General features: G+C 40.9%; 2 non-coding genes and 1 pseudogene across 2 annotated transcripts; all 3 read left to right on the top strand.

Moving 5' to 3' along the window:
• Positions 1-626: 626 nt before the first annotated feature.
• LOC128923299 (small subunit ribosomal RNA) lies at positions 627-2,615 on the top strand. The gene has a single exon (XR_008472266.1). It is a non-coding gene; the product is annotated as a small subunit ribosomal RNA (ribosomal RNA).
• A 499-nt stretch (positions 2,616-3,114) lies between these two features.
• Positions 3,115-3,293, top strand: LOC128923345 (5.8S ribosomal RNA). The gene has a single exon (XR_008472304.1). It is a non-coding gene; the product is annotated as a 5.8S ribosomal RNA (ribosomal RNA).
• A 390-nt stretch (positions 3,294-3,683) lies between these two features.
• The window catches only part of LOC128923381 (large subunit ribosomal RNA), a 10,967-nt pseudogene continuing 2,200 nt past the window's right edge, over positions 3,684-12,450 (top strand).

Raw genomic sequence — 12,450 nt, 5'->3', positions numbered from 1 at the left:
GATTATTCTTCTATACCTAACATAATGTAGTCGTTTTTTTTAATTTAACTTTTTTTGGGGTTTGTTCTTCTATTCACATAAAATATATGTGGGTAAAGAATAAAATTCAATAAAGTTAAATATTTATATTATTACGCTCGAATACTTTCATATCATATATGAAATAAAATGAAAAATAATTGAATTGAAATTATTAATTTCAAGTCAAAAGAAAAACGTATATACTCTTAAAAAAAGATATATACACTATATGCATTGAAATAAAGTAAAATGTATAAAAAATGATATTATTTGAAAGTTTAACAAATACAAGAAGAAACATCGTCCTTACATTAATAATTATATTATATATGTATAGAGAACGAAAATTCTTTATCACGATAAGATACAAATTCCCATAGTCCGAATAAGACCACAATAAATAATACAATAATATGAAATTTAAATGAAATGAAGTAAATTTTTTAATCGATCATAGTAGAAGAAATTTCATAATTATTTATTGTCGCGATTTCGTTCTTCTTTGCATTTTGTATATGTCGTGTACTTAATTTTCAAATATTGAAAATATCATTATACAAATTTATATAGTATAAAAAATATTATATAAATGAATAAAAAATATTATTCTGGTTGATCCTGCCAGTAGTTATATGCTTGTCTCAAAGATTAAGCCATGCATGTCTAAGTACAAACAAATTAAAAATGAAACCGCACAAGGCTCATTATATCAGTTATGGTTCCATAGATCGTTAACAGTTACTTGGATAACTGTGGTAATTCTAGAGCTAATACATGCAAATTAAACACGGACCTTTTGGAACGTGTGCTTTTATTAGGCTAAAACCAAGCGATCGTAAGATCGTTATATTGGTTGAACTCTAGATAACTTGCAGATCGTATGGTCTCGTACCGACGACAGATCTTTCAAATGTCTGCCCTATCAACTTTTGATGGTAGTATCTAAGACTACCATGGTTGCAACGGGTAACGGGGAATCAGGGTTCGATTCCGGAGAGGGAGCCTGAGAAACGGCTACCACATCTAAGGAAGGCAGCAGGCGCGTAAATTACCCACTCCCAGTTCGGGGAGGTAGTGACGAAAAATAACAATACAGGACTCATATCCGAGGCCCTGTAATTGGAATGAGTACACTTTAAATCCTTTAACAAGGACCTATTGGAGGGCAAGTCTGGTGCCAGCAGCCGCGGTAATTCCAGCTCCAATAGCGTATATTAAAGTTGTTGCGGTTAAAACGTTCGTAGTTGAATTTGTGCTTCATAGGGTAGTACAGCTATAATTGTGGTATGTACATTACCTTATGTATGCAAGCGTATTACCGGTGGAGTTCTTATATGTAATTAATACAATGTATTTTTTATATATTCCTCCTATTTAAACCTGCTTCAGTGCTCTTCATCGAGTGTTGTTGTGGGCCGGTACAATTACTTTGAACAAATTGGAGTGCTTAAAGCAGGCTCCAAATGCCTGAATATTTTGTGCATGGAATAATGAAATAAGACCTCTGTTCTACTTTCATTGGTTTTTAGATCAAGAGGTAACGATTAATAGAAGCAGTTTGGGGGCATTAGTATTACGACGCGAGAGGTGAAATTCTTGGACCGTCGTAAGACTAACTTAAGCGAAAGCATTTGCCAAAGATGTTTTCATTAATCAAGAACGAAAGTTAGAGGTTCGAAGGCGATCAGATACCGCCCTAGTTCTAACCATAAACGATGCCAGCTAGCAATTGGGTGTAGCTACTACTATGGCTCTCTCAGTCGCTTCCCGGGAAACCAAAGCTTTTGGGCTCCGGGGGAAGTATGGTTGCAAAGCTGAAACTTAAAGGAATTGACGGAAGGGCACCACCAGGAGTGGAGCCTGCGGCTTAATTTGACTCAACACGGGAAAACTTACCAGGTCCGAACATAAGCGTGTAAGACAGATTGATAGCTCTTTCTCGAATCTATGGGTGGTGGTGCATGGCCGTTCTTAGTTCGTGGAGTGATTTGTCTGGTTAATTCCGATAACGAACGAGACTCAAATATATTAAATAGATGCTTTCAGGATTATGGTGTTGAAGCTTATATAGCCTTCATTCATGAGTTCATCTTGAATGTGCAAGTGTTTGAATGTGTTTATATAAGTGGAGCCGTACCTGTTGGTTTGTCCCATTATAAGGACACTAGCTTCTTAAATGGACAAATTGCGCCTAGCAGTAACGAGATTGAGCAATAACTGGTCTGTGATGCCCTTAGATGTCCTGGGCTGCACGCGCGCTACAATGAAAGTATCAGCGTGTATTTCCTAGACCGAGAGGTCCGGGTAAACCGCTGAACCACTTTCATGCTTGGGATTGTGAACTGAAACTGTTCACATGAACTTGGAATTCCCAGTAAGTGTGAGTCATTAACTCGCATTGATTACGTCCCTGCCCTTTGTACACACCGCCCATCGCTACTACCGATTGAATTATTTAGTGAGGTCTCCGGACGTGATCACTGTGACGGCTTGTGTTTCACGGTTGTTTCGCAAAAGTTGACCGAACTTGATTATTTAGAGGAAGTAAAAGTCGTAACAAGGTTTCCGTAGGTGAACCTGCGGAAGGATCATTATTGTGTTCCTATCCGTAAATATTATAAAAAAAACAAACAAACAAACAAACAAACAAAAAAAGAATAAAAAAGAAAAATTATTTTCTTTTTTTCTTTTCATTCATTTATTTGAATGTTTTTCTTTTTTTTCTTTTTTTTTTTACTCCTTGTATTGTAGTATAATGAAAATTATATCGCATACATTGTATTTGAACGCAACAAACCATTAAACATATATAGTTGTACTTATTATTTATAAAAATAATATAAATGATAAGTTAATTTGTTCTCATTAACGTGTAATTCCTTAAAAATTTATAGAAATTAAATAAAATGTAATAAAAAAGGAATTACTGTTTTTGTTGGACTAAGACATGCGCAACTTGTAAATGTTTGGGTTGAAAATTACAATTTATTGAAAGATGTTTTAAAATAATTTATATAATATACGAAAACGAAATGTTATTCTTTCAATAAATTAAAAACTCTTGACGTTAAATTAAAATAAACAAAAAATTATCACTCTAAGCGGTGGATCACTCGGCTCATGGGTCGATGAAGAACGCAGCTAACTGTGCGTCATCGTGTGAACTGCAGGACACATGAACATCGACATTTTGAACGCATATTGCAGTCCATGCTGTTATGTACTTTAATTAATTTTAAAGTGCTGCTTGGACTACATATGGTTGAGGGTTGTAAGATTATGCTAAATTAGTTGCTATTCTTTTAGTCAATTAAAAGAATTTAAGCACATGGTATATTACTGGATTGTATTTTTCAATCTTGAACGAAATTTTATAATAAATAAGAATCTTAGTATTCCCAAAAACAATAAAATTTCAATATTATTTCAAATAATATATACATTTAGAGGAACGTCTAGCATAAAATATTATTTTATTCTAGGATTGCCTTTAAATGTAAAAAAGCAAGAAAATAATATTGTTATAATGAAAAGTACTACGTACGGGATGAAAAGATTGAATATTTATTATTAAGAAAATTATTGGTGTTAAGAAATAATTATGTATGTTTCTTTAAAATAGCAAAAAGCTAAAATATAAAATAAATATAAATATTTTTATACAACCTCAACTCATATGGGACTACCCCCTGAATTTAAGCATATTAATGAGGGAAGGAAAAGAAACTAACAAGGATTTTCTTAGTAGCGGCGAGCGAAAAGAAAATAGTTCAGCACTAAGTCACTTTGTCTATATGGCAAATGTGAGATGCAGTGTATGGAATATCTTAATATCTAGTATGAGAAATTAACGATTTAAGTCCTTCTTAAATGAGGCCATTTACCCATAGAGGGTGCCAGGCCCGTATAACGTTAATGATTACTAGAAAGATATTTCCAAAGAGTCGTGTTGCTTGATAGTGCAGCACTAAGTGGGTGGTAAACTCCATCTAAAACTAAATATAACCATGAGACCGATAGTAAACAAGTACCGTGAGGGAAAGTTGAAAAGAACTCTGAATAGAGAGTTAAATAGTACGTGAAACTGCTTAGAGGTTAAGCCCGATGAACCTGAATATCCATTATGAAAAATTCATCATTATAACTGTGATATTTATAATATTATAGTAATAGTGTGCATTTTTTTCATATAAGGACACTGTAATCTATTAACATAATAAAATATTTATCAAAAGATCATTGGTGTTAAGTTTATTCAAATTAATTTGCTTTTAGCTTATTAACATAGAATAAATACTGATGATTTGATAAAGTGTTGATAGATTTTACATATATAATGCTTAAATTCTTTTGAATTTTACAATAATATTATTATCATTGATTTTAATATTAATTGTATGCATTTATATGATTAACAATGCGAAAGATTCAGGATACCTTCGGGACCCGTCTTGAAACACGGACCAAGGAGTCTAACATATGTGCAAGTCATTGGGTTATATTAAACCTAATGGCGAAATTAACTTAACTTTTATATAATGGGATTAATGTTTAGTGAAATATTTTACTATTAATTCAATCCCGGGGCGTTCCATATAGTTATGTATAATGATAATTTATTATTATTTATACCTCTAACTGGAGCGTACCTTGAGCATATATGCTGTGACCCGAAAGATGGTGAACTATACTTGATCAGGTTGAAGTCAGGGGAAACCCTGATGGAGGACCGAAACAGTTCTGACGTGCGAATCGATTGTCAGAATTGAGTATAGGGGCGAAAGACCAATCGAACCATCTAGTAGCTGGTTCCCTCCGAAGTTTCCCTCAGGATAGCTGGTGCATTTAAATATTATGTAAAATAATCTTATCTGGTAAAGCGAATGATTGGAGGCCTTAGAGTCGAAACGACCTTAACCTATTCTCAAACTTTAAATGGGTAAGAACCTCACCTTTCTTGATATGACGGTTGAGGTTATGATATAATGTGCCCAGTGGGCCATTTTCGGTAAGCAGAACTGGCGCTGTGTCATGAACCAAACGTAATGTTACGGTGCCCAAATTAACAACTCATGCAGATACCATGAAAGGCGTTGGTTGCTTAAAACAGTCGGACGGTGGACATGGAAGTCGTAATCCGCAAAGGAGTGTGTAACAACTCACCTGCCGAAGCAACTAGCCCTTAAAATGGATGGCGCTTAAGTTGTATACCTATACATTACCGCTAAAGTACATGATTTATAATACAATTTCGGTTGGATTATAAATTTTGAAACTTTAGTGAGTAGGAGGGTACAATGGTGTGCTTAGAAGTGTTTGGCGTAAGCCTGCATGGAGCCGCCATTGGTACAGATCTTGGTGGTAGTAGCAAATAATCGAATGAGACCTTGGAGGACTGAAGTGGAGAAGGGTTTCGTGTGAACAGTGGTTGATCACGAGTTAGTCGGTCCTAAAAAACCGTTCGGTTCAAGGCGAAAGCCGAAAATTTTCAAGTTTTAATAATTGTTGAGAATATATTATTATGTTTTCTTCATAGTAATTAAGCAGTTGAATAATTTTGAACGAAAGGGAATACGGTTCCAATTCCGGCAATCCTGGCAACAGGAACGACCATAAAGAAGCCGTCGAGAGGTATCGGAAGAGTTTTCTTTTCTGTTTTATAGTCGTACTACCATGGAAGTCTCTCGAAGAGAGATATGGTAGATGGACTAGAAGAGCATGACATTTACTGTTGTGTCGATATTTTCTCCTCGGACCTTGAAAATTTATGGTGGGGTTACGCAAACTTCTCAACAGGCCGTACCAATATCCGCAGCTGGTCTCCAAGGTGAAGAGTCTCTAGTCGATAGAATAATGTAGGTAAGGGAAGTCGGCAAATTAGATCCGTAACTTCGGGATAAGGATTGGCTCTGAAGATTGAGATAGTCGGGCTTGATTGGGTAGCAATACCATGGTTTATGTACTCGTTCTGGGTAAATAGAGAATTTCGGTTCTTGTTCCCCGGATAGTGGTTACGTAGCCAATTGTGGAACTTTCTTGCTAAAATTTTATAAGAATTATATCGCAAGATATATATTCTTATTTAATTATAACGATTATCAATTAACAATCAATTCAGAACTGGCACGGGCTTGGGGAATCCGACTGTCTAATTAAAACAAAGCATTGTGATGGCCCTAACAGGTGTTGACACAATGTGATTTCTGCCCAGTGCTCTGAATGTCAAAGTGAAGAAATTCAAGTAAGCGCGGGTAAACGGCGGGAGTAACTATGACTCTCTTAAGGTAGCCAAATGCCTCGTCATCTAATTAGTGACGCGCATGAATGGATTAACGAGATTCCTGCTGTCCCTATCTACTCATTCGATTGTAGAATTTCAGATTGTTCAGACGTGTTTTCGTTTCTGTGCGTTTTCTGTGTCGTGAATTTTTTGTGAATTGGTGTTTTTTGTGTGGGAGCCCTCAGCATTGGATGTAAGTACATTCATTTTGAGTATTTGTGTATTAGTTTGTGATTTGTGGTAGTTTTTTAGCGCATTTGCATACATATTTACGCATTAGTATATTAATATATACGTGTGTGTATATATGTGTGTTTTTCATATAAAATTTTCATTTTCAATATATGTTCGATTGTATGTGTAGATAAAGTTTGTCAGTACGTGTATACTTTTTCTGTAGTTGGCTTTGTGTATTTTTACATTACTGCAAGTGTTTGAATATATATACAATTGTATGTATATTTTCTCATTTGTTAGTTTGTGTGTGCATATCATAGCTGGCTTTTGAAAATTTTTACATTGCGGCAGGTGTTTATTTATATACGTGTAGTTGAGTGTATTTTTGGAAATTTGAATTTGTTTTTGTGAAAAGAAAATTTGTTTGAGCAAGTGTTTTTTGTGTGACGTAATTGTTTTTCGTTTGTTGTTTTTTGAGCACAGGTGTTTTCGTGCACAGGTGTTTTTGAGCACAGGTGTTTTCGAGCACAGGTGTTTTTGAGCACAGTAGTTTTTGTGTGTAGGCGCGTGTTAGGTAGTACCTTTTGGGGTTTACGTGGTTTACCCACATTGTTAGCGTGGGTGCTGACTCTCATAGAGTCTCAGTGTTTTCTGTGTTTGTTGTTTTTCTGCTTTTTGGTTTTTCTGCCAGTGAGTGTTGTGTTGAGTGTCTGGTACTGAGTTGCCACTTTTTTCCGGGGGGATTGGGCAGGTTTTGCTCAAAGGGTACCGGTGTCTGTCCGAGTGTTGAAGGTGCTGATTTTTGTTTAGACTGCGTTCGTAGCTGTTAACCTTAGACCTACAGTGCGATTTGGTTCAGCTCCACATCGGTTGGCTTGGAGCCGTTACGGGGACTTTGTTCTGTCCGGCGGTTTATTGGGTGACCAGTTCCAGACCGTTGGCTGGAGTTGTGGGTTGTACCCTTGCGATATCGCAATAATCGACTGCTTAGGTGGTAGCAGCTACTGGACGATTCTATTCTTATAGTTAGTTCCTTCAGTGCGTTCAGTCACACGTGTCTTGAGAGCAGCTGTTCCAAGTCTTGTCTGGTCGAGTGGCTTCTGTGCCAGTTTTTTGCCGGCGGATCAGCCTGCCTGGTGAAAGGCTGGAAGTAGAAATGCTTCCCTCACGGAGGAGAAGGGCTAAGCACCCTGTTGGGAATTAGGGGAAAGGGCTAGCGTTAGCAGTGGAGACCTCGTCGGCTGATGAGGGTACTGGACCTTCGGTTGGGTCCCCGCCGCGTAGGAAGGTTAGGATAGGATCGCCATCGTTGGTGATGTTAGGCATCACTTCTTTCGTGTTGATGACACTGTGTTATCAACATGGAGTGAGTGTGCAGGGGTTCTGTTAGGAGCGTTCTTTCCTAGGGCTGAGGAGCTGGCACCTCTTGCACAAGAGGTACCGGTTCCTCCACTTGATGATGGGGAGTTGGGATATGCCTTTAGCCTGGTTAGGTCTAAACGGTCCCCAGGTCTTGATGGTTTGAACGGAGAGTTGTGCAAAAGCTTGTGGAAGTTCATTCCGGAATACCTGGAGGTCATTTACGAGAAGTGCATTTGTGAGGGATATTTTCCACGTGAGTGGAAAAGTGCTAGGGTTGTTCCTCTCCTGAAGTCACCTGATAAGATTAGGAGTGATCCACGATCTTATCGGGGCATCAGTCTTCTTCCAGTGCTTTGTAAAGTACTGGAGAGGGTTATGGTGGAACGGCTTCAGGAGCTAACGCGGGATCTGCGGTCGGATAGGCAGTACGGTTTCAGGAAGGGACGCAGCGTAGAGGATGCTTGGTTTTATGTCCAGAGGGCCGTTAGGGAGAATACCAAGACTTCAAGGGGGCATTTGATTTCCTAATCTGGGATCGGGTGATTCAACGATTGGAGGAACTTGGCTGTGCGGAAATTAGTCTCTGGCAGAGCTACTTTTCGGACAGAAAAGCCTCTATCGTTGGAATGAATGGTAGCGTGGACATTAGGGTAGAACGGGGCTGCCCACAGGGATCCATCTGTGGTCCATATATATGGGGGATGGGGTTATATGTAGAAGTTCACGCAAGTGAGGAAAGTTTCTGATTGCCATTCACTTGGGAGTGGCCAGGAACGATTCTTTTGCATATGACTCAAGCAGCTCACGACTTCCGGTTTTAGACCAAGTATCCCCTGGGTAGCTAACAGATATCCGTTTGGAGGCGAGCTAAAGTGAGAAGGCGAAGCCCGCTTGTGCGGTTGTGCGTAGGGCTTGGGACCCACCACATAAAAAAAATCTCCCCAATGAAAACAAACACCGAGCCTCGGATGAGAAACCCCCCTTTTGATGACGACCCCTGCAAACGTACTAAGGATCATGATTTGAGGGCATGCACCTGGAATGTCCGGACTCTTAATTGGGAAGGTGCCTCTGCCCAGCTGGTTGATGTCCTCATACAACTAAAGGCTGACATCACCGCCGTCCAAGAAGTGCGATGGACGGGACAGGGACGGAAGAAGTTGGGTCCTTGTGACATCTACTACAGCGGCCATATAAAGGAGCGCAAATTCGGTGTTGGATTTGTGGTGGGAGAGAGACTACGTCGCCGAGTCCTGGCATTCACCCCGGTGGATGAACGTCTTGCCACAATCCGCATCAAAGCGAGGTTCTTCAACATATCGCTGATTTGCGCCCACGCCCCAACGGAAGAGAAGGACGATGTGACCAAAGATGCTTTCTATGAGCGCCTAGAACGCACCTATGAGCGCTGCCCCCGCCACGATGTCAAAATCGTGCTTGGCGATTTTAACGCCAGGGTGGGTAAAGAAGGTGTCTTTGGCACAACAGTCGGAAAATTCAGTCTCCATGACGAAACATCGCCAAACGGCCTGAGGCTGATCGACTTCGCTGGGGCCCGAAATATGGTTGTCTGTAGTACCAGATTCCAGCATAAAAAAATTCATCAAGCAACGTGGCTGTCCCCTGATCGAAACACGCGCAATCAAATCGATCACGTTGTGATAGACGGAAGACATGTCTCCAGTGTTTTAGACGTGCGTACGCTCCGAGGACCAAACATTGACTCGGACCATTATCTAGTAGCAGCAAAGACACGCACTCGCCTCTGTGCAGCAAAGAACGCCCGCCAACAAACACAAGGAAGGTTCGACGTCGAAAAGCTGCAATCACAACCGACAGTCCAACGATTTTCTACTCGACTTGCACTCCTGCTCTCTGAGAGCACTCATCAGCATCTCGATATAAGGGAGCTGTGGAACGGCATCTCAAACTCATTGCATACCGCTGCAGCCGAAACAATTGGTCTCCGGAAACGCAAAAAAACCAGTTGGTACGATGAGAATTGTCGTTCCGCAGTGGAGAGAAAACAGACTGCCTACCTCGCAACGTTGCGATCGACCACAACACGTTCGGGGTGGGATAGATATCGAGAACTGAAGAGGGAAGCGAGACGCATTTGCAGACGTAAAAAGAAAGAGGCCGAAATGCGTGAGTATGAAAAGCTTGAAAAGCTGGCCGACATGGGTAATGCTCGAAAATTTTATGAAAAGATGAGGCGATTAACAGAAGGTTTCAAGACCGGAGCATTATCATGTAGGGACCGAGAAGGTAATCTGGTAACGGATGTCCAGAGCAAACTGGGATTATGGAACGAACACTTCTCCGACCTGCTCAATGGCAGTGAAAGTACAACACCAGGAGATGGCGAACCCGATTCCCCAATCGATGACGATGGAATAGATGTTCCATTACCCGACCATGAAGAAATTCGAATAGCAATTACCTGCTTGAAGAACAACAAAACGGCGGGGGCCGATGGATTACCGGCCGAGCTATTCAAATACGGCGGCGAAGAACTGATAAGGTGCATGCATCAGCTTCTTTGTAGAATATGGTCGGAAGAAAGCATGCCTCACGATTGGAATCTTAGTGTGCTCTGCCCAATCCATAAGAAGGGAGACCCCACAATCTGCGCCAACTACCGTGGTATAAGTCTCCTCAATATCGCATATAAGGTTTTGTCGAGCGTATTGTGTGAAAGACTAAAGCCCACCGTCAACGAACTGATTGGACCTTATCAGTGTGGCTTTAGACCTGGAAAATCCACAATGGACCAGATATTCACCATGCGCCAAATCTTGGAAAAGACCCGAGAGAGAAGAATCGATACTCACCATCTTTTTATCGATTTTAAAGCTGCCTTCGATAGCACGAAAAGGAGCTGCCTTTATGCCGCGATGTCTGAATTTGGTATCCCTGCAAAACTAATACGGCTATGTAAGCTGACGTTGAGCAACACCAAAAGCTCCGTCAGGATCGGGAAGGACCTCTCCGAGCCGTTCGATGCCAAACGAGGCTTCAGACAGGGTGACTCACTATCGTGCGACTTCTTCAATCTATTGCTGGAAAAAAATAATACGAGCTGCAGAACTAAATAGAGAGGGTACAATCTTCTACAAGAGTGTACAGCTCCTGGCGTATGCCGATGATATTGATATCATCGGAAGCGACAACCGCGCCGTTTGTTCTGCGTTTTCCAGACTAGATTAAGAAGCCTGTCATCAAACAAACAGTCAGCGCACTCGCGTCTTGGCTCCCACGTCACTGTTGACAGTCATAACTTTGAAGTTGTAGATAATTTCGTTTATCTGGGAACCAGCATTAACAACACCAACAATGTCAGCCTTGAAATCCAACGCAGAATCACTCTTGCCAACAGGTGCTACTTTAGACTGAGTAGGCAATTGAAAAGTAAAGTCCTCTCTCGACGAACCAAACTCAAACTCTATAAGTCGCTCATTATTCCCGTCCTGATGTATGGCGCTGAAGCGTGGACGATGACAACATCCGATGAGACGACTCTTGGGGTTTTCGAGAGAAAGGTTTTGCGCAAGATTTATGGTCCTCTAAACATTGGCAACGGCGAATACCGCAGACGATGGAACGATGAGCTGTACGATTTATACGACGACATTGACATAGTTCAGCGAATAAAAAGACAGCGGCTACGCTGGCTAGGTCATGTTGTACGGATGGAAGAAAACACTCCAGCTCTGAAAGTATTCGATGCAGTACCCGCTGGAGGAAGCCGCGGAAGAGGACGACCTCCACTCCGGTGGAAAGACCAAGTGCAAAGTGACCTGGCTTCACTTGGTGTTTCCAGTTGGCGCCAAAAAGCAAAAAGGAGGAATGAGTGGCGCGCTCTGGTGGATTCGGCTATAATCGCTTAAAGCGGTTCCTACGCCAAATATATATATATATATAATGATGGACTCTCTGCTTGGCCAACTTGAAACACTTTGTAGTTGTTGTGCATATGCAAACGATCTTCTTCTCCTAGTTGAAGGTCGTTCACGGTTGGAGTTAGAGCGGAACGGTGAACGATTGTTAGAAATTGTTCACAATTGGTGTGGGGGTTGACGTATCGGTTGACAAGACGGTGACAATGCTCTTGAAAGGCATACTGTCATCGGCTCCTCCACCGATTGTCCGAATGAATGGGGTCAATATCAGGTATGTGACGCAAGTCAAATATCTGGGATTAACCATCGGCGAAAGGATGTGTTTCAACCCTCACTTGGTTTACGTGGAGGAGCGATTGTTAGGAATTGCCGGCAAGATCAAGCGCGTGTTAAGGAGCGATTGGGGTCTCGGACGTCGTGCGGTTCGTACTATATATAGCGGCTTATTTGTGGCCTGTGCCACATATGGAGCCGCTATATGGTGGGAATTAGCATCTAAGGCCCGGGGTCGCCAAAAACTTCTTTCCATACAACGTTGTTTGATGGTTGCCTGTTTGCCTGTATGTCGCATCATTTCTACAGTTGCGTTACAGGTGTTGTTAGGTGCGCCTTCTCTTGACCTGATTGTTATACAGCGTGCTGTTGCATGTAGGTTAAGAAGAGGCTTAAGTGTCTCATTGCTGTCAAATTGGGTTTCTGATGAGGATG

Source organism: Zeugodacus cucurbitae, chromosome X, assembly GCF_028554725.1.
Source record: "Zeugodacus cucurbitae isolate PBARC_wt_2022May chromosome X, idZeuCucr1.2, whole genome shotgun sequence".
Classification (NCBI taxonomy): domain Eukaryota; kingdom Metazoa; phylum Arthropoda; class Insecta; order Diptera; family Tephritidae; genus Zeugodacus; species Zeugodacus cucurbitae.
This window is presented reverse-complemented; position numbering and strand designations above follow the sequence as displayed.